The sequence below is a fragment of the Peromyscus californicus genome, unplaced genomic scaffold, assembly GCF_007827085.1.
Source record: "Peromyscus californicus insignis strain IS unplaced genomic scaffold, ASM782708v3 Scaffold_4__1_contigs__length_199733344, whole genome shotgun sequence".
Taxonomy (NCBI): domain Eukaryota; kingdom Metazoa; phylum Chordata; class Mammalia; order Rodentia; family Cricetidae; genus Peromyscus; species Peromyscus californicus.
This window is the reverse complement of record NW_026294562.1, coordinates 54,077,651-54,104,318: the sequence shown is the minus strand read 5'-3', so window position 1 is coordinate 54,104,318 and position 26,668 is coordinate 54,077,651. Positions and strand designations below refer to the sequence as shown.

At 48.8% G+C, this 26,668-nt stretch overlaps 1 long non-coding RNA gene across 1 annotated transcript in view; it reads right to left on the bottom strand.

The window, feature by feature from the left end:
* Nucleotides 1-1,300: 1,300 nt before the first annotated feature.
* Nucleotides 1,301-26,668, bottom strand: part of LOC128093874 (uncharacterized) — a 52,800-nt gene continuing 27,432 nt past the window's right edge. Inside the window, exons 2-4 of the long non-coding RNA XR_008212787.1 lie at nt 10,090-10,197; nt 7,908-8,414; nt 1,301-3,297 (exon numbers count right to left, since the gene is read on the bottom strand). This is a non-coding gene — a long non-coding RNA (uncharacterized LOC128093874). The remainder of the gene's footprint in view (nt 3,298-7,907; nt 8,415-10,089; nt 10,198-26,668) is intronic.

Genomic DNA, 26,668 nt, shown 5'->3' with positions numbered 1-26,668 from the left:
AGACAAAGGCCAGCTGAGACAGTATTGGCTCAATTCTCCTTTTCTCTGGGCAAAGCTTTCCTTCACATAGCTGACCTTCAACCCCAGGTCTCATGCTTTGATTTTCTCTCTAATGAGAAAAGCAATAAAAAAGGAGACCAAAGTTCACTGCTGGCACCTGTGCTCATCCCTGTTCAAGAGCAAAAGCATGGGTGCAGGTCCCCAATCACTCGGGGTCATTGCTCCCTAGTGGAGGGCAGAGAGGGCTCACCAGCTGGGCCCTCAGTCCACCTTCACTGCTGTTGGAGGTGGAGGGTGGATGAAGACAGAGCTTTGTCCACACAGCTTGGTCCCTGCCTCCTGGTGAATCTGCTCTGCCAATTCCTCAAAGCAAGGCCAAATACAAAATATATCAAAATATATCCATTGCAAAATGGAGGCGCGGGGCCCCTTCTCCAAAGTGCCGTGTCTTTCTTGAGCCCTGGCTAAGGGACCCTTACTGCCACAGCTGTTTGTTCACGGGGCCCCTGGAATCATGGCATTAGACCTTCGCATTAGCTTTCTTATGAAGAACTACTGTGGAGAACTTGGTAACTAGAATTTTCTCTGTCACAGCCAGATTAAAACCAAAACCAAACAGCAGCACAAAGGACCCATTGGTGGTTAATGGTTGCTGGGGAGGGTGGGGGTCATTTCCTCCAGTGTTTTAGCCACCAGAGAGGTGGGGGTGTCCATGCTCCAGTTAATAACTTCCCACCCATGCTCATACAATTAAACTCAGTGGGACACACACACAACAGACACACACACACACACACACACACACACACACACACACACACACACACACTAAATAATCTAAAAGGAGCCAGTAAGATAAATCCACAGGTAACATTATTACCACATAAACCTGACAAGAATTCAATCCCCCTTTGTTTTACATCTGTGTTTCCTGTTCTTTTACTCAGATAACAACCCACAACCCCAGAGAAGCTAGCTAACAAGGAAGACCCAAAGAGGGATGAGTGGATCACCCTGGGAAGGGGAAATAGATGAGATCTCCATGAGTAAAGTGGGGATGAGGAATGGGCAATGGAGGGTATGGGGTGAGAGATGAGAACATAAGGGAATGGGATGGTTGAGCTGGAACAGGGAGGGAGGGGGAGTGCAATGAAAGAGATACCATGATAGAGAGAGACATCATGGGGATAGAGAGAAACTCGGTGCTAGGGAAGTTGCCAGGAATCCCCAAGGATGACCCCAGCTTTGACTACTAGAAATAGTGGAGAGGGTGCCTGAACTGAACTGGCTTACCCCAGTAATCAGATCGGTGAATATCCTAACTGTCATCACAGAGCTTTTCTCCAATGACTGATGGAAGCAGATGCAGAGATCCACAGCCAATCACCAGACAGAGCTCCAGGAGTCCAGTCAAAGAGAGAGAAGAGGGATTCTATGAGCAAGGGCATCAGGATCATGATGGGGAAACCTACAGAGACGACCAAACCAAACTCGTGGGAACTCATGCAAGTTGGATCAACAGCTGTGGAGCCTGCGTGGGACTGGACTAGGCCCTCTGCATGGCAAGACAATTGTGTAGCTTGATCTGCTTCAGGGGCCCCCTGGCGGTAGAATCAGAATCCATCCCTGATGCATGAGGGGGCTTTTTGGAGCCCACTACCTATGATGGGACACCTCGTGCAGCCTTGAGGCAGGGGAAGGGCTTGGGCCTCTACTGGATGTGCCTCCCCATGGGAGGCATTGCCTTCTTTGGGGGTAGTAGGGGGTGGGTTGGGAGGGGGAAGCTGGGGGGCGGAAGGAGGGAAGAGGGGGATCTTTGGTGTGTAAAATGAATGAAAAAATTTTCTTAATAAAAAAAAGAACTCAATCCCCACACAAAGTCAGCGCAATGTCTTTCATACATAATCCCAGCACTCCAGAGGAGAGATGGAGGCGGAGACAGGAGATATGTGGAGACAGGTGCTGTCCTGAGGTAGGCAGTAGCTTAGCATAGCAGCTTGGAGAAACAAGGGAACCACAAGCCAGCATCCAGTACCACTAAGACAGAGAGGAACAGAGGTTAAACACTGCCAACTAAATACTGTTAATTCTTTTTTTATTATTTCAGTTTTATTTTATATGCATGGATGTTTTGTCTGCATGTATGTCTGTGCACCATGAACATGTAGTGCTCATGGAGGCCAGGAGAAGGCATTGAATCCCTGGAAACTGTAGTTACAGATGGTTATGAGCTTTCATATGGATGCTGAGACTTGAACCTGGGTGCTCTGAAAGAGTCATCTCTAAGTCATCTCTGCAGCCTGAGAACTGTTAATTCTATATGGCGCCTCAGTAATTCTCTAGAGAGTGTCCTGTGTGATGGGCCCTTCCCTGACTGATGCCTGGCAACCCTGAGGTGGGGACTGTCAGCCAAGAAGCCCTTATGTTGACAGCCGGCAGACACCCCTGTGCTGCTGGGTGTTTGGACACTTTACACTTACTCTGAGGTCACTCCAGCAGCTACAGAGAACTGTCACACCTGTAGCTGAAGACACACTCCAGGGGCCTGCCCTCGCCTTGGAAAACAGTTCTCTAAGCCAGACAAGCCTCTGTGAACTCTAAATAACCTTGCCATTTTCACCCAGCAATGGGAAGCCATTCACCTGACGGCTGCTGAAGGCTTGTGATTGGTGCAGGTCACAATCCTTCATTTGCATGAGGAACTGTATTGTGATTGGTGTAAATAGGATCCTTCATTTGCATGGGGATCTGTACTTTAAGACCCAAATGTGTGTGTCTAGCTTCCCCACAGTTGTTATCTAGGGAGGGGGCACGATTCTGACAAGGCCTTGGGGATACAGCCTCACCTCTGTGCTCACAGCCTCACCTCTGTGCTCACAACCTCCTATCCCATGATGTAACACCAGGGAGATCTCACAGTGGGTGGTCACAGAGTCCCAGCCTGGACACCCTGCCCCCTAAGACTGAGAATCCAGAGCTGATTTTATACATTGTTCTTTCATACATACACTAAATCCTGTGACTCCAGCTCCAGGAGATCTGACGTCTTCTTCTGGCCTCTGTTGGCTCTGCATTCAAGAGCACATACTCACACGCAGACACACATATATACACATGACTAAGAATAAAATAAAAAATTTTTCTGTTTTTGTTTGTTCAGTTGGTTGGTTGGTTTTGTTTTTCAAGACAAGGTTTCTTTGTGTAGCCCTGGCTGTCCTGGATCTCACTCTGTAGAGCAGGCTGGCCTGCCTGCCATTATCTCCCAAGTGCTGGTATTAAAGGCGTGTGTCACCATACCTGGCAAAATAAAATATTTTTAAAGAAGAATGTGAAGTACTTAGGGATAAATTTAACAAAATACATCAAAATGACCGGTACACAGAAAACTGTAAAAGCAACTCTGAAGGAAATTAAATTTAATCACAGCAATATACCACGTTCATGGACAGTCTCCTTAAGATAATTATTCTACCAAAGTTGAGCTTGGGTTTAGTATAAATCTCAGTCAAAAGCCTGGTAGGCTTTTGTGTAAAATGTATAAACTAATTCTCAAAGTTATATGGAGGAGGCTAGAGGCATGGCTCAGTGGCTGAGAGCATGTACTGTTCTCGTAAAGAACCCAAGTTCGGCTCCCAGCACCCAGCGCTGCAGCTCACAACCACCTGTAACTCCCTCACCAGGGCATCCAGTCCCCTCTTCTGGCTTCTCTGGGCTCCTGCACACATGCACACTCAGAAATAAAAAGAAAACAAATATTTTTAAAGTTTTATGGGAATGCAAAGCCCAAATAATTAGCAAAAGGCAATGCTGAAGAAGAAGAATGAATTTGTAAAATGATAGCATTTAACATTTTGTATGTATGACATCTACATTCGGATGGTGCTTACTCTACACTGTAGTGACTGACAGCTGACACAAGCATAAGGCTGGACGTGTCCCTGGAACAGAACAGAGAATCCAGAAATAGACCTGTGCATAGAGGCTCAGTTGGTGCTGTATGAAGGCATAGAAGTAGTTCAATAAGGAAAGGAGAGTTATGAATGAAGTACTGGGGCAGTTATACATCCACATGAATGAAGTACTGGGGCAGTTATACATCCATATGAATGAAGTACTGGGGCAGTTATACAGCCATATGAATGAAGTACTGGGGCAGTTATACATCCATATGAATGAAGTACTGGGGCAGTTACACATCCATATGAATGAAGTACTGGGGCAGTTACACATCCACATGCAAACGAAAGAAAAGGGAGAGGAGGAAGAAGAGGAAGGGACAAGGGAGAAGGGAAACTTGAACACAGCTGTGCACAGAGGGAAGACACAGAGAAGATGCAGGGCTGTGTGATGGGCAGCAGAAACTGAAGGGAGATGTCTACAAACCAAGGTACCAAAGACCCCATGCAGTGACACAAAGCTGCGGGATCCTGCTGATGCGTCCATTTCTTTCACTCTCCTGGCCCCTGAGACAGAGCACACATGTGAGCATTGTTTCAAGCCACACATTCACACGGTTGTCACAGCTGCCCTGGGATTGAATGCATCAGCTAAACACAGTGCAGAGCTGTGGAGCTCAGTCCCAACAGGTACATCTACAAAACACTCCCACACCTAAGGCTCAGGGGACGTTACGGAAGAGGGGCTGGAAAGATTGTAGGAGCCAGAGGACAGGGAGTTTGCTGTGAGATTGTGTCTCCGGATAATGTCAGAAGACACACCCATGGACTCTCACCAGCATGTCTTCCCAAACGTGAACTGAACAAGGACGACACCAACAGATACGCCAAGCTGGACAGGAGAAAACCCGTGAGGCCACAGCCCTGGGCAAAGGACTACAGGCAACTGAGGAAACCAAAGAGGAGCATATTGGTTATCCAACACCAAACAACCAGCCCTGAAAACACACACACAAGTAACATACAGACGAGCAGGTTAGAGTTAGAAATATATATGTCTGTACACTCATGTGTGCTATAACAATTGATGAAGAAAAGAGGCCGTGAATCTGAAAGAGAGCAGGGAGCGGTGTGTGGAAGGGTGTGGGGGAGGAAAGGGAAGGAGAAAGTGTTGTAATTATATTATAATCTCAAAAATTCTTTAAAGTGAAAAAAAAAGTCATTGCTAATACCAAAAATAAACAAATACACGGAAGGCGCAAACGGACACTTTCTGATGCCTCCAGCTGGCTTGCTGGGTCTCCTTTTCAACCACCCAGGTGCCGCTGTCCCCACCCTGCAGAGACCCTGGTTTGTCTGTAGCTGCTCAGCTTAGGCCTGGCATGACATGAGCCAGCCCTCAGCTCCTCTTCACAGCCCGGTGCCCCCAGGCTCCAGCCAACTGCATGCGAGCAGGATGGTGACCCAGGGCTGCCAGGTCGTCCTCTCTCCCATAGACCTCTTCATGCTTGGATTGAGTTCATTGATTGTTCAAACCCAAGATCTCCAGGCTTAAACCAGAGCCCTTGGAATCTAATTAAAATCTCGCCAGCCACAAAGCTGGTGTCCTCCTGGGAGACATCCCCCTCCGCATTCCTAAGCAGACTCCGTGGTCAATGAGCTTCCTCCCCTCCAGCGCTGCCGTGGAGTCACGCGTCTGAGCTAGGTCTCTTCCACCTGAGGCAATCAGCCCGTTGGGAGACTCTTGCAACCAGATCTCTGTGCCAAGGTCTCCCCCAGAAGCACTGCAGCCGCCCCGCAGCAAGCAGACATCACAGGCAGCCTGCTCGTTAGAGCCCTGGCAACAGCTGGGCTCTGGGTTGGGCCCAAGCGCCAGGTCTGAAGTCTGTCTTTCAATCAAATTATTAGTGCCCAGAGCAAATAAAAACGGATTCGAATTTCCCAGTCAAATTAGAGGTTCCAATTTTCCTTTTAAAATGTGTATTGACTGTTTCCTTTAGTGATATGTATGACTCAGAATCAATGTCTAGCTCTTTCTTGTTTTGTTTTATTATAAAAGTTCAGTGACTCTGTGTGTGTGAGAGACGTGTGGGGGGTGTGGTATATGTGTGTGGTGTGTGTGTGGTGTGTGTGTCTGTGTGATGTGGCATGTGTGTATGTAGTGTGGTGTGTGTGTGTGTATGGTGTGTGTGGTGTGTGTGTGTGTGGTGTGGCATGTGTGTATGTGGTGTGTTGTATGTGTGTATGTGTGGTGTGTGTGTGGTGTGTGTGTGTGAGTGTGTGGTGTATGTATGATGTGTGTGTATGTGTGGTGTATGTATGGTATGTGTATGTGTGGTGTGTATGATGTGTAAGATGTATATATATATGGTATATGTGCATTGTGTGGTATGTGGGATGTGTGTTATATGTATGTGTGTTATATGTATATGTGGTATGTTCTGTGTGGGGGGGGTGGTGGTGATGGAGATACAACCCAGGACCTACCTGTGCATGCTAGGCAGGCATTCTTCCCACTGAGCCACATCCCCAGCCTGTATGTCTTTTGTTCACAGTCCAGACAGAGCATTCCCAGACAACCGGACCATCTTTGTTTCCACAGATAGACTCATGCATGCACTGAGGGAGAAACCTGACTTCCAGACAGCTCTGGGCCCCAAATGAACACTTCCCCTTTCCATGGCTCCTCGTGGAAGCTCGTGAATGAGTGTCATCTATCAACTAAAATTTCCCTGAATCGAATTATTCCATTTTCTATAAGGGACTTGAGCATACGCAGCTTCTGGAACCCGTGGGGGTCCTTGAGCTGATCATTCAAAGGACGGCTGCATTGGAGGGACACTCACCCAGCACAGAGGCGGTTCCTGCAGGTGCCAGCAGGAAGCACAGGGCTGAGGACAGCATGGCAGGGAGGAAGGTAGCAAGGCTCCTGACCCAGCAGCCGTGCGCACAGACAGCTGTCACCACGAGGCCAAGTTGCAGGGCCCCAGAAAACGGAGGATGTGAAGCACATGCTAAGCAACAGCTTCTCAACCTTAGTACTGACAAGACTCAATGAGAGGCCGGTGCGGGCCAGTGAGATGGCTCAGCAGGTAAAGGTGCCTGCCACCAAGCCTGCCAACCTGAGTTTGATCCCCAGGACCCACACGGTAGAAAGAGAGAACTGACTCACACAGGTTGTCCTCTCCTCTCCGTGTGGTAAGAAGTAGAGGGTTATGGTGCACTTTCAGAATGAGCTGTGCTAAGAGTCCGTCAGAGCTACAGATGAGCAGGAGGCCTTGGCCCCTCCGCACAGCACCTGCTTGTCTCAGAACTCTGCTCTGTGACTGAGCTCACGATCAGGAAAGAAAGGGGTAGCAGAAGCCCCATATTACTTATTAGAAAGGCTTCGTGTCCTAAACCAATGAGATGGGGGATTTGGGAAGGGGGCCAGCACCAAGCTTTGTGTGAAAAGAGGACAGGAATTTCTCACCATCTGGGGACTCGTAAAGCCACACCAGCCAACCATTTCTGCCTTTTTTTATTCCAATTCCCGTCCCTTTCTACAAAATTTTATACTAACAGACTGTAGTGATGGCTCAGCAGTTGTGAGCACTTGCTGCTCTAGAGGACTCAGGTTCTGTTTCCAGCACCCACAAGGTGGCTCACAGCCATCAGTAACTCCAGTTCCAGGGGACTCGGTGCCCTCTTCTGGCCTCTGAAGGCACTGCATACATGTGGTGCACAGATGTTTGCAGGTAAAACATCCATTTTCATATAAAGTAAAACAATATAATAAAATAAAGTCTTAAGACTACTGTTTCCTCTAGTCTCTTAAATTTGTTATTGTCTTATTTCTAACAATGAGCATACACACAGAGCAAGATGAATAAATAAATGTAGTAAAAAAAAAACCATGAAAAGGAATGCAGTTCCTTTGGAAGGAAACAGACACTGGGTAGGCAGGATTCTTCAGAGGGAACAGAACCAGAGACAGTGTGTGTAATAAAAGAGATGTATTGACTTGCTTACACAATAGGGTCCATGGAGTCCAGCGGTGGCTGTCTGCACACTGAGAGCTGGAGGATCAGCTTCCCAATCCAGTAAACCAGTCGCCTTAGCCATCTCAGTTTGATGCTGGAGAGTGACTCACTAGGGTCCTTTTGAAGGGCTGGAGAAACTGGTCTCACCGGGCAATGGCAGATGACGTCAGCAAGACTGAGACTTCTGCCCCTGCCATCCTTATGCCTGTTTCTCATCCAGGCGGTTTGCCTCTTTGAAAGGCTTTCTCCCCAGACATCCAGGTGTGTTTGCCAGCCCTAGACATCCCTTCATGAGTCCACAGTGACATCCAAGGCCAGTCATCAATGTCCACTTCACACTACACACACAAAACCCTAGGCAAGTCCCTACACATGCTTACTCAGATGTATCAGGAAAAAGTCCGACTAAGCTCAGGGCAAAGCAGGTGTTGTGATGCACACTGTCAGTCCCAGCACTCGGGAGGCAGAAGCGGGAGGGTCAGGAGTGCAGAGTGTCCTGCATAAAACATGTAGATGATGGCCATGGTGGGCAGTGGTCATCCAGAAAGTCAAGACAGTTTTATCTCAATACTCTGTAGCCTCCCCCAAACAATCCATGACTACTGAAGTTCCAGCCAACAAATCTGCATTCTATGTAACAAAGGGGAAAAGCGAGAAAATGCCCCCACTGTAGCACGAATCTTAAAGAGTCTTATTAATAAAAAACAAACCCAGGGCCAGGTATTGGGGTGAATGCTGGAAGATCAGAAAAGCTGAACAAGCCACAGCCACCTCACCTCGCCAATTCCTCAGCTGATCCTGTTTCCTCAGACTGGAAGCCTCTGAGTCCTCATCCAAATGGGTCTCAGCTGAACTAACTGTACTGCTCAAAAGCCTAAAAGCTTAACCAGCTCTAGTTCCTGGTCCTCACGCCTTAAATACCTTTCTGCTTTCTGCCATCACTTCCCGGGATTAAAGGCATGAGTCACCATGCCTGGCTGTTTCCAGTGTGTCCTTGAACTCACAGAGATCCAGATGGATCTCTGCCTTTGGAATGCTAGGATTAAAGGTGTGTGTGCTACCATTTTCTGGCCTCTATATCTTGTGGCTGTTCTGTTCTCTGACTCCAGATAAGTTTATTCGTGTGCACAATATTTTGGGGAACACAATATCACCACACCCAGCCCTGCAACCCTACCCACCACCCCATCCCTTCTTCACTGACCAGAGGGTAACAACAGTCATGGGACACACCCTGCCACAGGGAGGCTGTTTAAGGTGGTCTTTCAGCTAGGTGTTTTCACTGGGAATAAACTTGGGGGCTGCTACTAAGAAAGAAGAAAACAAATCCTGGATGTAGCCCCATACTTGACACACCACTAAACACCAGCCCATGTCTGGTCTTGTAGATAGAAGTTTCTGTCCTACAAGCTGCTCCCAAGTAACCAACATGGAGATTTAATATAAATTATAAATGTTTGGCCATTAGCTCAAGCTTGTTACTAACTAGCTCTTACAACTTAACGCATTTCTATTAATCTATGTGCTGCCCTGAGGCTCGTGGCTTTTACCTCTATCCCATTTTGTGTGCTCAACTCATTCTCTGTCTGTCTGGCGACTCCTGGCTCTGTCCTTCTTCAACCCAGCATTCTCAGTTTGGCTTTCCCCCCTAACTTTACCCTGTTCAGTTATTGGCCAGTCAGCTTGTTTATTAAACCAATTCGAGTGGCAAATCTTTACAGTGTACAAAAGGATTATTCCACAGCATGGTCTGGTGATATAGAAATGAGAACCTATGGCATAAAGCATTCAGCCCGACAAATAGACAAGACAGCAGCATGTACTATCCTCATATCATGAATTTGCATGTGTCTAGTGAGCAGCGTGTGTATGTACATTCACAGATGGGCATATTATAAATACTTGTGTGTGTATATTTTGCATATATGTAAGCATGTGGATATACACACATGTATTATAAATATGAATGTGTGCAAATCGTATTTGCAAACGTATATGTCTATATGTAATGTTTATATGAGTATATACATGTACATATAGAGAGATACACATATCTATGTATTTCTTCCCTAAGGATTGAACATGGGACCTCAAGCATACTAGGCAAGTTCTTTCCCACTCAGCCTAGAGTGGGGATAGAGAAAAGCTCTCCCTACACAGCCCCAGCTTACCTCAGACTCTCGTTTTCTGCTCCAGTTTTCCCAGTACTGGATGACCAGAGTGCCACACACACCTGGTTTTAGGATCAGGTTCAGAGCTTTTAGAAGATCTGCACCTGTCTGAATGACACAGTTCACAAGCTTGAGTTATACCATGCAGAACTGTTGACCAACACACAGACAGTGCATGCTGTGTCCGAGTGCTTATATGAACAGACAATTTGGGTGATCAGAGAAATGCCCAGAAACATGGAAGGACCCACCTTAGAGTTAAGGGGGTGCAGTATGGTAGTGAAACTAGAAAGCCACAGTGGTTTTTATTTTCATTTTAACCCCACTCACTTAGAGATGAGAAATCTGCCTTAGATAGCTAGTGATCATAAAGGAACCTGCAAATAAATGACAAAATATTTAGAACCACACATCTACCCAAGTATCACTTTTCAAAAGCGGTGGGATGCAGTTCAAGTGCTTGGGGACGTAGTTCTAAATTTACACCCTTAACTCTATTATACTAAGAAAAAAGGGGGTGGAAACAGGCTGTAGCGTTCAACCCAAGAACCTGGGAAAAATATCAAAGACAAAGAAATAATATTAAAGGAAATCCTTTTAACCGGAAGAATTAACAACCGGAGAGGTGGTTCAGTGGTTAAGAGTGCTGGCTGTCTTTCCAGAGGACTGGAGTTTGGTTCTGAGGCACCATGTTGGGTGGCTCACAACGAACTGTAACTCCAGCTCCCGTGGACGCACTGTCCTCTTCTGGCCTCTGCAGGCACCTGCACACATGCTGCAGACACACACACCAAAAGAAATAAATAGAAATAAAGATTTGTTTTAAAGAATTATTAATAAAGTGGGGGTTTTAAAGTATGGAGGTATTTGGTATGGGGTGGACTGTTTTCTCTCTGGGATTCTCGGCCATGTGGGGCCATCAAGGATCTGCAGGGACAGGAGCGGCCCCCCTCATTGGACAGAGGAACCGAGCTTCAGTCCTCCTGACTGCCCGCTCCCTCCCCTGGCTTTGTTTCTTCCTGACCCCACCCGAGAGTGTGCCCCCCACCCCTGCTGCCCACCCGAGAGTGTGCCCCCTACCCCTGCTGCTCACCCGAGAGTGTGCCCCCCACCCCTGCTGCCCACCCGAGAGTGTGCCCCCCACCCCTGCTGCCCACCCGAGAGTGTGCCCCCCACCCCTGCTGCCCACCCGAGAGTGTGCCCCCCACCCCTGCTGCCCACCCGAGAGTGTGCCCCCACCCCTGCTGCCCACCTGAGAGTGTGCCCCCACCCCTGCTGCCCACCCGAGAGTGTGCACCCCACCCCTGCTGCCTACCCGAGAGTGTGCCCCCTGCTGCCCACCCGAGAGTGTGCACCCCACCCCTGCTGCTCACCAGAGTGTGCCCCCACCCCTGCTGCCCACCCGAGAGTGTGCCCCCACCCCTGCTGTTCACCCGAGAGTGTGCCCCCACCCCTGCTGTTCACCCGAGAGTGTGCCCCCACCCCTGCTGCCCACCCGAGAGTGTGCCCCCACCCCTGCTGTTCACCCGAGAGTGTGCCCCCACCCCTGCTGTTCACCCGAGAGTGTGCCCCCACCCCTGCTGCCCACCCGAGAGTGTGCCCCCCACCCCTGCTGCCCACCCGAGAGTGTGCCCCCACCCCTGCTGTTCACCCGAGAGTGTGCCCCCACCCCTGCTGCCCACCCGAGAGTGTGCCCCCACCCCTGCTGTTCACCCGAGAGTGTGCCCCCACCCCTGCTGTTCACCCGAGAGTGTGCCCCCACCCCTGCTGCCCACCCGAGAGTGTGCCCCCCACCCCTGCTGCCCACCCGAGAGTGTGCCCCCACCCCTGCTGCCAACCCGAGAGTGTGCACCCCTCCCCTGCTGCTCTCCACTACAAAGTAAACCAAGCACATAGCGAGGTCTCCAAAGGACAGGAGTGGGTGGCAGTTTCCCTGCCCTGGGTACATGTGTGGAAGTCAGAGGTCAACCTGTAGGAGAGAGATGGTTCTCTCTTCACCACGTGGGTTCCAGGGATCAAACTTGAGTCATCAGGATCAGCAGCAAGTGCCTTTATCTCTGCGGTGGCTTTTATTGGTTGTCAACTTGGCTACATCTGGAATTAACTAAAATCCAAGTGGCTGGGTACATCTGTGAAGGACTTTTTTCTTAATTAAATCATCGAAGTAGGAAGACACACTTTTTTTAACTTCCTTTTTATTTATTCTTGTGTCTTTCACATCACGCCTCCCGATCCCACCCCATTTCTCCCAACACAATAAAGCAAAATCAAATTTTAGAGAAAAAAAAAGAAAGAAAAGGAAAATCTCCTCATGGAAGCTGCAGTGTGACTCAGTGAGTCACACAGTAAACCCCTTATCCATACATCTTTACATGAACGTGCTCATTGGTCTGGTTTGAGGCCCCTGGTCTCTGCTACACCATCAACGCTGGACCCTCACTGGGACTCTTCCTGGACATCTCATTGCTGCCCTGTAGTGGAGATCATGCGGCCCTGGGTCTGCAGAACCCCCACCCCTGACCACTACATGCCCCCGACTCCTGACCCCCACCCCCCCTAACCCCCACCCCCTGCGCTCCAGCAGATCACAGATAGGGTGGATGTTGTTTAGGGAGAGCCTGCCAGCTCTCCCTGTCTCCCAACCACCAGGGGGAGCTCTCTAGCATTGCCCTGGCCAGTTCACCCCTTTCAGGGAGGGGCGGGGCCAGTTCTCCAGCTCTCCTGCTTTCACATCCTCAGGGTCGGTTCTCCCACACCTACACCTTCAGGGACAGCTCTACCGTGTTGCCCAGGTGAGGGGTAGGGGCCACTCTCCCGAGTGCTGCAGCTAATGAGGGACAGGGACAAGGAAGACCCACTTTTAATCCAGATCTTCTGAGGTGGGAAGATCCACTTTAATCTGGGCCACACCTTCTGCTGGCCGCCTATAGAAAGGACATGGAAGAAGGACGCTTGTTCTCTCTGCCTGCTCGCTCTCGTTCTTGCTGTCAAGTCCATTCCTTCACTGGCATTAGAGTCCACTTCAAGAGCCAGTTATGTACGGAGGACCAGCCGAGACAGTCAGCCTCAGGGACTGACACCTACTGGATTCTTGGACCTTCCATTGGGAGACAGCCATTGTTGGACTAGCTAGACCACAGCCTGTATAACATTCATACACACATATCTGTATCTATACCTGTATCATATCCATATCTATATCATATCTATATTAGAACTAGAGAGAGAGAGAGTTCTGTAAGTTCTGTTCCTCTAGAGAACCCTGGCAAGTATACCTGCTGAGCCATCTTGATGACCCATTGTCTTAATTCTTAAATGATACACAAATTCTACAAGAAGAAGAAGGAGAAGGAGAAGGAGAAGGACAAGGAGAAGGACAAGGAGAAGAAGAAGAAGAAGAAGAAGGAGGAGGAGGAGGAGGAGGAGGAGGAGGAGGAGGAGGAGGAGGAGGAGAAGAAGAAGAAGAAGAAGAAGAAGAAGAAGAAGAAGAAGAAGAAGAAGAAGAAGAAGACAGCATGTATTGGGCTCCCTGAAACCCCCAACAATCAAGTGCCTAATCCTTTAAGACTAAACAAAATAAAGAAGCTTCCAGCAAGTCCAGTCAAAGCAAAAACAAAGCCACAAGCCGTGGGAACAAAGGAGTGGGCCTATGGACATGCACAATCCATCAGACCAGACAACGTAGGAGCTTATGGTGATGAATGTTAAACCTTAGAGTTGCACACATTTTAAAATAACATAAAAGGCAGATTTCACTTATTTTAGGAGGGAGGCATGACTAGTTTGCCAGCTGGATGGAGACGGCACATGAAAATAAAATTACAAACAATTCCACTTTTAAACATAGATTCAGGATCTTAAGTAAAATATGAGTGGAATAAATTCAGTGTGATGTGCTTTTAAAATATGTACATCAGAACCAGGCTGAGATTAGCCCAGGCCCGAAAGCACAGATTTTAGAAAAGCATTTAGGAAGAAGTACAGACGCACTTGGGAGACTGAGGCAGGAGGATCTTGAGGTTGAGGCCAGCCTGAGACACGTAGTGGGACTGGGAGAGAGATGAGGAAGCAGGAAATATCTGTCTCCGAAGGTGAAGAAAAACTTGTAATATGAAATCATGTTTATGGGCTGGAGAGACGGCACAGAAGCTGACATCACTGGCTGCTCTTCCATGGGTCCTGGATTAAGTTCCCAGCACAGACGTAACTGTCTGTAACTCCAGTTCCTGGAGGTCAGATGTCCTCTTCTGACCTCTGAAGACACCAGGTATGCATGTAGTACACTCACATAAAATAAAAATAATAAAAATAATTTGGTGTTATGTTTATTTATGATACAAACTGAAAATAAAACAGAACTACTTGAGTTTAGTAAAAATGTCTATTAAACACTCTTCATAGGGCTTGGAGTATAGCTTAGAGGTGAAGCACTTTCACAAGGCTGTAGGTCATGCCTACCACCAAAAAGTAAACAGAAACCCTCATAGCAGATAAAATAATTTTAAAGATATTTATCTCTAACTATGTATATATGATGTGCATGTGTGAGTACAAGCGTCCTCAGAGTCCAGAACAGGGCATTGGATCTCTTGGAATTGGAGTTACAGAGAGTTGTGAGCTAACATGTGGGTCTTCTGCAAGACCAACACATACTTTTAACCACTGAACTTCTCTTGAGCCTTCAGATATTATATTCAATGTTAAAATATTTAAATTATTGCCATTAGAGTTAATGGAAAAGAAGAGCCAGAAATTGGTCTGTTATTCAGCATTTGGCTTGAGGTCATTGCCAATTCAATAAGACAAGAAAAAAAAAAAGCAGTGAGCAGTGTAACAACAGTAGGGGAACTGTGATTCCTTGCTGGTGTTATGATTGTTGGCATAGAAAGTCCAAGAGTTTCAAGAAACCTTGAAAACTGATAAAAGTCCAGCAGGACTCCTGGATACAAGATGAACGTATATAGGGAATAGTCCATAATGTTCCTGTGCCTGGCAATAACCAATTAGGAAACACAAACAAAGAAAGTACCATAGTAGCAGTAAAAACTAGCTGTGCAAGACCTTTATGGAGAATGTTACAAAATACAAGTGCAGAAAACAGACATTGAGACTGAACAGATATATAGCAGCTCGTGGTTTGAAAGACTAGACGCCATAAACACATCAATCCTTTCTAAATTAACCCATAAAGTTAATGCAATCGCAGTCGAATTCCAACCGGGGCCTGGAGAAAAGAATCCTAAAATGCAAATGGAAAAATCGAGGCCAAGAGAAGCCAAGGCCATCTCAAAGGGAGATGTCAAAGGGAGGCAGAGCTTTCCCGATCCCAGGAATCTCGTAAGCCTCTTGCTGACAGAGCAACAGACAGTGTTGCACAGAGAGACAAACAGACCCAGAATACAGAACCCAGTCACTTCATTTAATAAAACATAAAATGGGCAGATGAAATAATTGTGCTGGGTTGTCAGAGTGCTCATTTGGAACAAAATAAACAAACAAACAAATAAATAAAATCTTCCCTTTTTTTGGAAACAGCGTCTCACTATACAGCCTGGGCTGGCCCGAAGATTGTTATGTGGACCAGGCTAGCCTCAAACTCGCAGAGATGCACCTGCCTCTGCCTCCTAAATGCTGGGATTAAAGATGAGCACCACCACACCCAGTGAGCTTTCTTTTCTCTTTCTTTCTTTTTTTTCTTAATCAGCATGTGGTGTGCTAGACACTGTTGTGACATTTTCAAGCCATGTGTGTTCTGTGATTCTCCTTCTGCTGTCTTTCTGCTCTTCTTGCCCCACTTTCCTCCATTGTCCCCCCACCCCAGGTTCTTCTCACCTTTCATGTCCCGTGTATACCCTCTTGTTCTCCTTTCAGGGTTTTGAGGTTCAGCAGGGGTTGTCTACACTTGTGCCTGTTTACAGATATACATACATACATTACAGGCCAGGATCCACATCTGAGGAAGAACATGTGGTTTTCATCTTTCTAAATCTGGGTCATCTCATTTAACACTGTACTTTCCAGGTACACCTATTTTCCTGTAGATTTCGTTTTTCTTCACAGCTGAGTAATCTGCTTTGTGTCTATGTCCCTCATTCTCATTATCCATTTATCCACTGATGGACATCTAGGCTGGTTCCATTTAGGTTTCAGCTTTTCGTGGTTGTAGACACAGGGGAGCCTTGACGGCTCCTGTTTCATATCCCTGATCCAGCATAGACAGTGTGTCCACTGTGGTCACCTGGACCACTCGGAGGCCTAAGGGCTCTGCTCATCCCGAGGAAATAGCAGTTCCAAGAACCAGGGACTTAGTGTCCCAGAAGAGTGTCTAAGAAGTGATAGGTAGGATTGATATGGCCAGGCCCCTCTGGATGGAGGATTGTGGGATGTATCTTACACCATTCTCATGGTCCCCTATAGCTGAGTCCCAGTTGCCCGCCTCAGTACCAGTCCATCAACCTGCCCTTCCTGTGACTTCCCTACTCAGACCCTCTTACTGTTTAACACCTAAATCCAGTCTCAGGAGCTGTTCCTGACAAACCACACTAAAGATAACAGCGTGAGTGCACACCACACACACACACACACCACACACATACACACACAGTGTATGGAAGTTTCAAAGATAAAAAGCCAACTTCTAAACACAAGCAGGAAACAGAGAACTCAGTCATTTTCTGTACAAAAGAGTTTCTTATATGGGTGCTGGTTAGTTAGTTAGTTTGTTTGCTTTGTTTTTTGTCTACTTGACACAAACTTAGACATACCTAGGAAGAAATCTCAGTTGAGGAATTGCCTCAATCAGATTGGCCTATGGGGCATTGCCTTGATTAATGATTGATGTGGGAGAACCCGGTCCACTGTGGGCAGTGCCACCCCTGGCCAGGTGAGTCTGGATAAGAAAAGTAGCCAAGTAAGCCAGAGGGAGCAAGCCAGTAAGCAGCAGGCCTCCATGTTCCTGCCTTGGCGTCCCTCGACAGCAGACTGTAAAACCTGCACGTCAAATAAACCCTTTCCTCCTCACTTTGGTTTTGGTCCGTGTTTAGTCACAGCAACAAAAAGCAAATTAAGAGAGAGCAGGTGGAAAGTACATGGTTTAGGGAAATATCAATAAATGTGCCTACATTTAGCACACGATGCTATAAGGGCTGGGAGCAGGACTCAGGGGGTGTGGGGGACCCTGAATTCCATCCCCAGCCCTGCCTAAGAAAAATCATAGCTTGTCAAAACAAATAACAGGCTTGGGTGTGATGCCAAAAGCCTTTAATAAAGCACTGGGGGGGGGGGGGGGGCGCTGGCATTTTCTTCTTAGGTGGGACTTTGGGAACACAGTGTGATAGTTTGAATGAAAATGGCCCTCATAGGCTCCTGCATTTGAATGCTTAGTCCCCAGGTCGGGGTAGGCTTTGAGGCTTAAAAAGCCCACACCATTCCCAGTTAGAGCCCTCTGTGCCCTATGCTTGTGGAGCAGAATGTAAGCTCTCAGCTACTGCTCCAGCATCATGGCTGCCTACTGTCATGCGCCCTGCCATGATGGTCATGGAACTCTGAGCCTCAAATTAAATGCTTTCTTCTATAAGTTGCTTTGGTCATGGTGTCTTATCACAGCCATAAAAAAGTAACCAAAACACAGAGTCTTTGCTCTAGCACCCCCTGTGGCATCCGGAACCGACATCAGCACTACAGAGGGAGGCTTTTCCCACCCAACCCTCCTCTCCCTCCCTCCTTCCTCTCATACCCTCTTGTGCTGAAAGTGTCCCTAGCCCACTCCTGCTCTAGTTCCTCTTGACCATTCACAGGTGTGACTCCTTGCCCCTCTCATTCCATCTCCGCACAGCACCTGAGTTAACAAGGCTTTTCCCTCCACGTGGTTGCTAGAGGCTGTGCAGACACCCCTCCTATCTGGTGAATGTGTCTCCCCCCTGAGGATCTGGAAGTGCTTACTCCCGGGGACGTGTGACTGAGATTTGATTTGTAAAGAGTCTTGGGAGCTGACCACATAAGATGAGGTTGTCTCTAATCCAACACAACTGTGCCTGATGCAAAGCCAACATTTGGACAGACAGACAAGTGCTCACGGAGAGAGAGCATCCTGGGAGAATGAAGGTGGAGATCATAGCAATGCATTGACAATTCAAGGGCTACAGAAGACTGCCAGGGAGAGAAGAGAGGCCCAGAGCAGACTCTCCCCTGCAAACACCCTAACTTCAGACGTGCCCCAGAACCCAGAGCCAGCGCATCTCTGTCCAGGCTTCACTGTGTGTGGCACTTGATGTGCTGCAGCCCTTCTGTGCTGTGCAGTCCCTGCACGAGGGACACCCATACGCGTGGGACCCTTCTCAGTTGATGGGCCCTGAGAGGAAGAGCAGGTTCAGGGTTGAAAGCTGGCCAAGGAGCTGCTGCTTTCCCTGGGAGGGTGCCCGCCTGGGGTCTTCTGCTCATCCTCTTCTTTCTCCCTTCTTCTCTCCTTTTAAAATTGTGTAAGCCCCGGGCGGTGGTGGCGCACGCCTTTAATCCCAGCACTCGGGAGGCAGAGCCAGGCGGATCTCTGTGAGTTCGAGGCCAGCCTGGACTACCAAGTGAGTTCCAGGAGAGGCGCAAAGCTACACAGAGAAACCCTGTCTCGAAAAACCAAAAAAAAAAATTGTGTAAGCACGGGTGCCAGGACCCCTTATGGAGTCAGAGGAGAGCCTTTGGAGTCAGTTCTCTCCTTCCGTACTGTGGTGCCAGGGATCGAACTTGCCTGACATCAACCTCTAGCTCCAGCTCCACGTGTGAGTGCAGGGCGGGGGCGGGGGGGCGCACGCACGCGCAGCCAGTGGAAAATCCTTAGACCTCTGAGGAGGTACACTCAGGAAGGATTAAGATAACTGCCTGAAATCCACTGGTAACTCTTAAGAGAATTGTAAAAGCTTGCACTTGGTCCTGTTGGTGCTGTGATCACTCGGCCCTGTGTCTGTTCCTCCCTCTGCCTTCCACCTTGAGGCAGTATGGCCAAGGGGAGCCCTCACCTGAGCCTGCACTCAGACCTTGGGACTTTCAGCCTTTGAGATTCCTTACGTCACCATCGCAGCAAGTGGACTGCCACAGAAGACCTCTGTAGGCTGGGCACTCAGCCTTCTCCTCAGTCCTGAGGTCCTGCACCATGGATACCTGCCCTCTGCTGTGGACAGGGAGGCTTTCCTTCAGCTGTGCCAAGAACCCTTCAGACCCTGTCAGTGATGCTTAGCCTTCCCTCCCTACTCTGCATCCCCTGTCACCTCCCCCTTGCCCCCCTTCCTGTAGCTCTTAAATACCAGGAAACTGTCTTAAAGTTGTGGCATCTCTGGTCCCCTGAATTTTGTCCCTGGCCATCACAAGTGGTAGTTGGAGCAGCGGTGCTGCATCCCAGGCCAGGGGCCACCACAATGAACTGCTCATCACCAGTCACCTGGAAGTGTCCCTCTAGAACCTCAGAGTCAGGTCCCTTCCCAGGACCCGTCAACTGAGAAGGGTCCCCGTGTGTATGGATGTCCCTCTGTGCAGGGCTGTGCACCAAGTGCCACACAGAATGGACCTTCTGTTGACCCCTACCTGTGATTGCTTGGGAGCAGAGCCTGGGACCAGGGTTTACTGCAGGATGGCTGTTTGGGACAAGTCCCCAGAGGGTGAGGACAAAGGACAGGGAAGGGAGAGCCTCGATAAGCACTACAGATTATCACCTTCAAAACCAGTGTTAAAGTTTAATCCCCATTATGAGAGATTACGAGATGCAGGGCTCTGCCCTCCCCAGTGGATTAACCCACTCCTGTGATTAATGGGCTGAGGAGTTAATGGGTTATCTCCAAAGTGGCTCTGTTATAAAAGCCAGCTGGCTAGATCTCACGAGCACCCTGCCTCTTCCCATGTGATGCCCTGTGCTTCCTCGGGACTCTGCCAACAAGAACATCACAGATGCGGCCCCCTGACCTTGGACCAGAACCATGAGCCAAAATTAACCTCTTTTCTTGATGGCTAACACAGCCTGTAGAACCGAGAAAAGGACTAAGACAGAAGGAATGTGGACTATGTCCAGAGCCTGCCAGACACGGTGGCTCCCTCAGTGGAGGGCCCTTCTCCACAGACAGGAGATCTGGTTGGGATGCCACGAGAAACTGCCAGACAGAGCACGTATGTCCCGGAGCGCAGCCGTCTCCTCTGCTGCCTCGGGCTTATCCACTGATCAATCACCATTCCACCGTCTCTGGTGCGTGTCAGTCACCCGTCCAACATGTCCCCAAGTAACAGGGAACACAAATCAAGTTCTGAGAGATGCCTTGCTGTGCTGAGACCCTTCTGGCTTCCTGGGAAAAACAGAAAACAAAAACCTTCCCTGTCCCAGCCCACCGCTGGGGCCACCCTGATGAAGTAAGGGTATCACCTAGGAGCCCCGCTCTTAATGGCCGATTGGGTTTGAGGCCGCAGTGTTTCCTTAAAGCCTACACCGAAAGGAAGCAAGTATGAGGTTCCCCTGCTATCCCAGCACGAGCTGCAGCCGAGCCCAGCTCTCCCAGTGCCCACATTTCTCCTCCACTAAGCACGGCTCCTGTGCCCACCCCCCAATCAGCTGTGCTACACTGGGAGCCCAGAGTCAGGAACCAAATGGCCGAGAGCGCCATCTAGTGGTTGATAGGGCAAGTAACTAGAAGGGACGGGAGAGCCAGGATTGTGGCTCCCCCACCCCCACCCCGCCCCACAGTGGCATGTCTCAGAGAAGACTGGGCAAGGTGCTGGACTGCCAAGAAAAGGAATCAAACAAAGAGGCCCTGGAAGAGGGACCGAAGGAGCCCTGCCCCAGATGCCTCTGTCTACCAATAGAGGGACTGGCTCATCACCCAGGACACAGTGGTCAGTCTCTGCCCCCTTCCCCCTCTTCTGGAGCATTTAAATCTGGTTTTGCTTGGTTGGTTGGTTGACTTGTTTTGTGGCAGGGTCTGGCTTAGCCACGGCTGGCCTTGAACTCCTGATCCTCCTGCCTCCACCTCCAGGTGTGTGCCACCATGCTCTATGAGGGGTCACGTAAAATCCATCTAGGGGCCTATAGGATGACTCAGAGACTGACAACCAGTGAATTCAATCCTGGGGACTCTGCAAGCTGTCCTCAGACCACCATGCACACTGTAGCATGAGCCGGGCAGTATACAGACACGCACACTCACACCAGATAAATAAAAATGTTTTCAAAAATCCATTTGGTGCTGTCGGCCTTATTACAAGAAAATAGTAAAAAGGTTTTCAGAAAAGAATCATGGCTGACTCATGGCGGTTGTCACCATCATTACCCCCTTTTGGCCTGGCCTACCCGGTGTCTAGCTACCCTCTCAGCCATTCAGGAATCGGAGAGGCTGCTGAGCCAACTCGAGGAGGAACGGATGTCAGAGCTCTGACCTTCCCCTGTGCAGACACACCTGTGGAGCAGGATGGAGGCACTGCCTGGCTGGGATGCCACATGCCCCAGGCTCTTACCCTCGGCTTCTGGGAAGGTGGGAGGAAGCTTCACCATCTGCTCAGAGAGGCTTGTTAAAGGGCCAGAAAGTGACCACCAAGACTTTCACTTCTCAATTTCTGCACTTCCCCAAAAGTATGGTGGTTCTGAACCATCGGGGCTTTGGGGTTTGAGCTCTTTTTTGTATTTTTCAAGTTAAGACGCAGTTGGGAACATGGGGCATTGAGTGCCTTGGAGCAGAAGACCATGTTATCCCCTGTGAAAAGCAAGCCCCATCAAGCCTGCATTCGGGATCTGCAAAGAGCGCAGCAAGGGCTCCACTGATCCCCAAGAGCCCTATTTCAGTGGCTTTCTCACTTCCATAGCTCAGCTGAGGAATTGCTACAGAGGCAGTCATAACTGACAAATCCTAAAATAGTTTTTGTCTAGCCCTTCAGAGGAAAAGTTGGTCACTGGGCCAGCGAGACGACTCCGCACCTGCTTCGCAGCCCGATGACCTGGGTTTGATTCCAGGGATCCACATGGTAGGGGAGAATGACTCTGCAGGTGGCCCTCTGAACACCATGCATGCGCTGTGGTGTGCACTACACAAACACACACATACACACACAAATAAGATAAATATAAAAATGCCAAAGAGGAGAGAAAGTTGGTGATGCCTTACAAATCACAACTACAAAATCACAAGAAATGTGAGAAACAGAGAACTGGGGTCAGTGACACCAAGGTCACAGCCAGTGAAGCCCAGACTTCTCCCAGAAGGAGAGCCAGCCGCTGTTTCTTCAACACAGTACTTTGCAACAACAACCCTGGGTGGAAATGGAGGTACCCACAGGTTCCAAGAGGACCACCAGGAACACGATGTGGAAACCAGCCCTCCTTCCCCAGGGTTGCAGGAGAGGAGGCCCAGCTGAAGCTGGACACCAGAACAGACAGCAGGAAACACGGAATTTACAAATAGAGGCTAGAAAGACGGAAAGGGAGAAATGGCTACTAAAAAGCTAAAAACATGGTGGGACCTCAGAGTCAAGGCCCAGCGCTTGATGACCTGAGTTTTGACTCTCAGGACTCCCATGGTAGAAGGAGAGAATCAACTCCTCCAAATTGTCCTCTGACCTCCAAGGTGCATGACGCGTGCGTGCGTGCGCGCACACGCACACACACACGCACACACACACACACACACACACACACACACACACACACACACACACACAAAGCTAGGCAGGTGTCACACACCTTTAATCCTAGCACCTGGACTTAAAAGCCATCCTGGTCTATACAATGAGACCCTGTCTCAAAAATAAATAAATAATAGATGAATAAACAAGCCAACTGAAGGTGAGTTGGGCATAATGACACTGACCTATAATCCCAGCTCGTGAGAGGTGAAGGCAGAGGGATCAGAAGTTCAAGGTCAGCTGGGTGGTGGTGGCACACACCTTTAATCCCAGCACTTGGGAGGCAAAGGCAGGCAGATCTCTGTGAATTCGAGGCCAGCCTGGTCTACATAGTGAGTTCTAGGAGAGCCAGGGCTACACACAAAGAAACCCTGTCTTGAAAACAATAACAAAAGGAAGCTCAAGGTCATCCTTAGCTAGGAAGTCCGTTAGTTCATGGCTAGGCTGGACTACAGAGACTCCATCTGGGGCGTGGGGGTGGGGGGTTAAAGTCAGAGAGGAGCCAAAAACATGAGCGGAACACTGATATATTATTTTTGTCTTAATCATGGAAGTCAAGTTCAAATTCCTTGTTTGGGGGTTTTGTTTGTTTTCAGCCAAGATCTCAGGTAACCAAGGCTGGCCCCAAGCTCTTCACCCTTCTCCCTCCACCTTTCCCGCTCTGGAATTACAGGTTTGCGCCAGCACACCAGCAGTAAATCAGTCAACCCTTTGTATCTGTGAGCTCCAACCCATGGATTCAGCAAACGTTTAATCCAAACTCCTTTTTTAAAAAATACGGCATCTGCACTAAATATGAACAGACTTCTTTGTGCCGTTATTCCCTATTTACATAGCATTTGCATTGTATTGGGTCGTAGCAGAAATCTAGAGACAATTTAAATTATATGAGAGGATGCACCTAGGTTATATGCAAATATCATGCCATTTAATGCAAATAAGCATCTGCAGATTCTGGTCTCTGTTGTGGGGAGGGCAATCCCCTGCAGATACTGAAGGACAGCTGCGTATGATGAAATTATTCAAGGAGATGAGTGTGATGAGCACCCCCTTAATTCCAGCACTCTGAAGAGGCTGAGGCAGGCACATCTCTGTAAATTCAAGACCAACTTGGTCTACACATCAAGTTCCCGGGCCAGGGCTGAGACCCTGTTTTAAAAAAGTAGAAATATTTAAGCCAAACAGTAACTTTAAATTTTTTAAGGTAAGTAGAAGGCGGCATGGTGGCACACATCTGCAACCCTACCACTCACAGAAGTCTGAAACAGGATCTCCAGGACATCAAGGTCAGCCTGGACTCCGTATTGAATACCAGACCAACCTGGGGCCTGAGAGAGAGAGCTCGGCAGTTCAGAACACATACTGCTCTTTCAGAGGACTTGAGTTCAGTTCCCAATACACATGTCAGGCAGCTCACAACTGCCTGTGACTCCAGCTCCAGGGATTCCAATGCCCTCCACAGTACATGTGGAAAACAGAAAACCTTTAGGAGTCAGCGCTCTCCTACGATGTGGGTCCCAGGGATGAGACTCACTGGGCGTGGAGGCTGGCATCTTTACGGAATGAGCCATCTTGCTCACCTGTGATTATGTTTATAGTCTTGTACATGGAAAATCTTTCTAAACACATCTGAAAAGACAGAACAATGAAACAGTGCTACATTTGGCCACGTAAGAACCTAAGATCAGGGCCAGCAAGATGGGTCAGTAGGTCAAAGTCTGTGGAGGTAGCCATAGACGTAGAAAAAACTGTGTGGCCTCCCTAACACAGCATCTGGTGGTGGATGCCTCCCCAAATCAACTCCCACCTCCTTCCTTGCTTCCTTGCTAGCAGAACCCTGACACTGTTTAGATATCAACCCCACTTGCACATGACTTGGCACAGACTGCCATCCAGCCAATGAGCTGGGGGTTGGGAAGTGGGAGTGTGGGTAGGGAAGGGAGGGGAGAGGAAGAAGGGGAAGGGTGGGGTGGGGGAGGGCACTCAAGGAAGCATGTCTGTCTGTGCTAGTCAGCATGGGCCAGCTGCTGTAACAAACACACCCCAGATCTCTATAGCTTAACCCGAGGTCATCCCTTGCTCACGAAAGTCCAGCATGGGTGTTCTGCTTGGTGTACTGAGATATTCCATCTAGGGTTCAACAGGCCCAGCTCTTTCCATCCTGGAGCTCCGCCACCCCCAAATGAGGCCAGAATCGGTACAACCAGGAAAGCTGTGGCAGCGGCACCTGTGTCTCTGCTCACATCTGATTGGTCAGATCAGGTCCTGTGGTCACATGACCCTCACAGCTGCAGGGGGAAACTGGGAAATGTCATTTAGCTATGCCATAGGGAAGAAAATGAGCCTAATTAAGTGAGTACTGAGCACTGCCTAGCCATAGGTCCCATTCAGTCCCTTCCTCCCACACAGAGGACACATTCAATTTTCACTCTCTGAGAGAAAGAATTTCCAATGCTGTCACCAGAGCAATTTTTGGTACCAATGTGTCCACATTTGGCATGGGTACTAGGGGGTGTAGTCGGATTTTTCTTTGGGCCACCAGCTCACAAATAATGACGTGGAGACTTGCTATTAATTATGAAAGGTTGGCCTAAGCTTAGGCTTGTCCCACTAGCTCGTAAGTTAAATTAACCTGCTTTTATTAATTTTATTAATCTACATTTTACCATGTGGCTTTTTACCTTTCTTTCATTCTGTATGTCCAACTCCCTCCATGTCTCATTTCCTCTGCGCCTTGATTATCTCCTCCTACTTCCTCTCTCTGCCCAGAAGTCTCGCCTATACCTCCTGCCTAGCTATTGGCCATTCAGCTCTTCATTAAACCAATCACAGCAATATATCTGGTTGTGGGAAAAATGTGTTGTGGGATATTTGTACACTGTGTGAAGAGCTGAATGGCCAATAGCAAGCAGGAAGTATAGGCATGATTTCTGGGGAGAGAGAGGAAGAAGAGGATGAATCTAAGCACAAGAGGGAGACGCCAGGAGACATGGAGAGGAAACAGGAGGTACGAGACGGAAGAGAGGTGACGCCACATGGCAGAATGTAGATTAATATAAATGGGTTCAGTTAAGTTATAAGAGCTAGTTGAGGCAAGCCTAAGCTAAAAGCCAAGCTTTCATAATTAATAAGTCTCGATGTGAGCTGCCGGTCCCAACAAGAAAGTACTGCTACAGGGCCCCCAGGCTGGCCAGAGAGGATGCCACCAGCCCTCGTCTTCTTCCAGCTACAGATTGAACTAACCATGGGGTTCTTATCACTGCTCAGGCAAAGAAAAGCAGCAGTCCAGGGGACCAGGGCCCCTGCTCTTAGTGTGAGAACAGAGACCGCTCGGATGGAGGACACACACAGGCCACAGAAAGGCTTTGGGGAACTCAAACACACATTCCAGAATTAAAAATTCTATAGAGGAAGTGAAGAGATGGGAGCCTGCTCTGAAAAGCTGCGTTTAGAAAGAGGAAACGGAGTGAAGAGCAAGACTAGAGACAAGGGCGATCTTCAACCAAGAGACTCAAGGCTGGGTCTGTCCTCACACCAACCTTGGGAGCAGATCAGCTTCTAAAGGGAGAGATGGATGTGTGGGGAGAGACAGTCATTTAAGAAACCCTAGAGTAGGGGTTGGGAAGGGGGATCCGTAGGTAGAGTGCTTCTGCACAAGCAAGAGTTCGGATCCCTAGTACTCACATAAAAAGGAGCGTGTTCATACTCACCCTGTAACCTCAGGAGTGCGCACAAAAGAAATGCCAGCTCAGAACAGCAATAGTCTGGGGATCTTAAAAGCCCCAGGCAAGGATGTAAGCGTACAGAGAAAGTGCACACGCAGCCTTGGGCTGGCTGGGCAGTGAGCCCCGGCTGAGGCAGGTCTTCAGAGCTCAGAGCGAAGCGCCTGGCCCTGGAGAGGCTGCGTCTCTTTTGCTCCTTTTCATCCTTGGAGGGG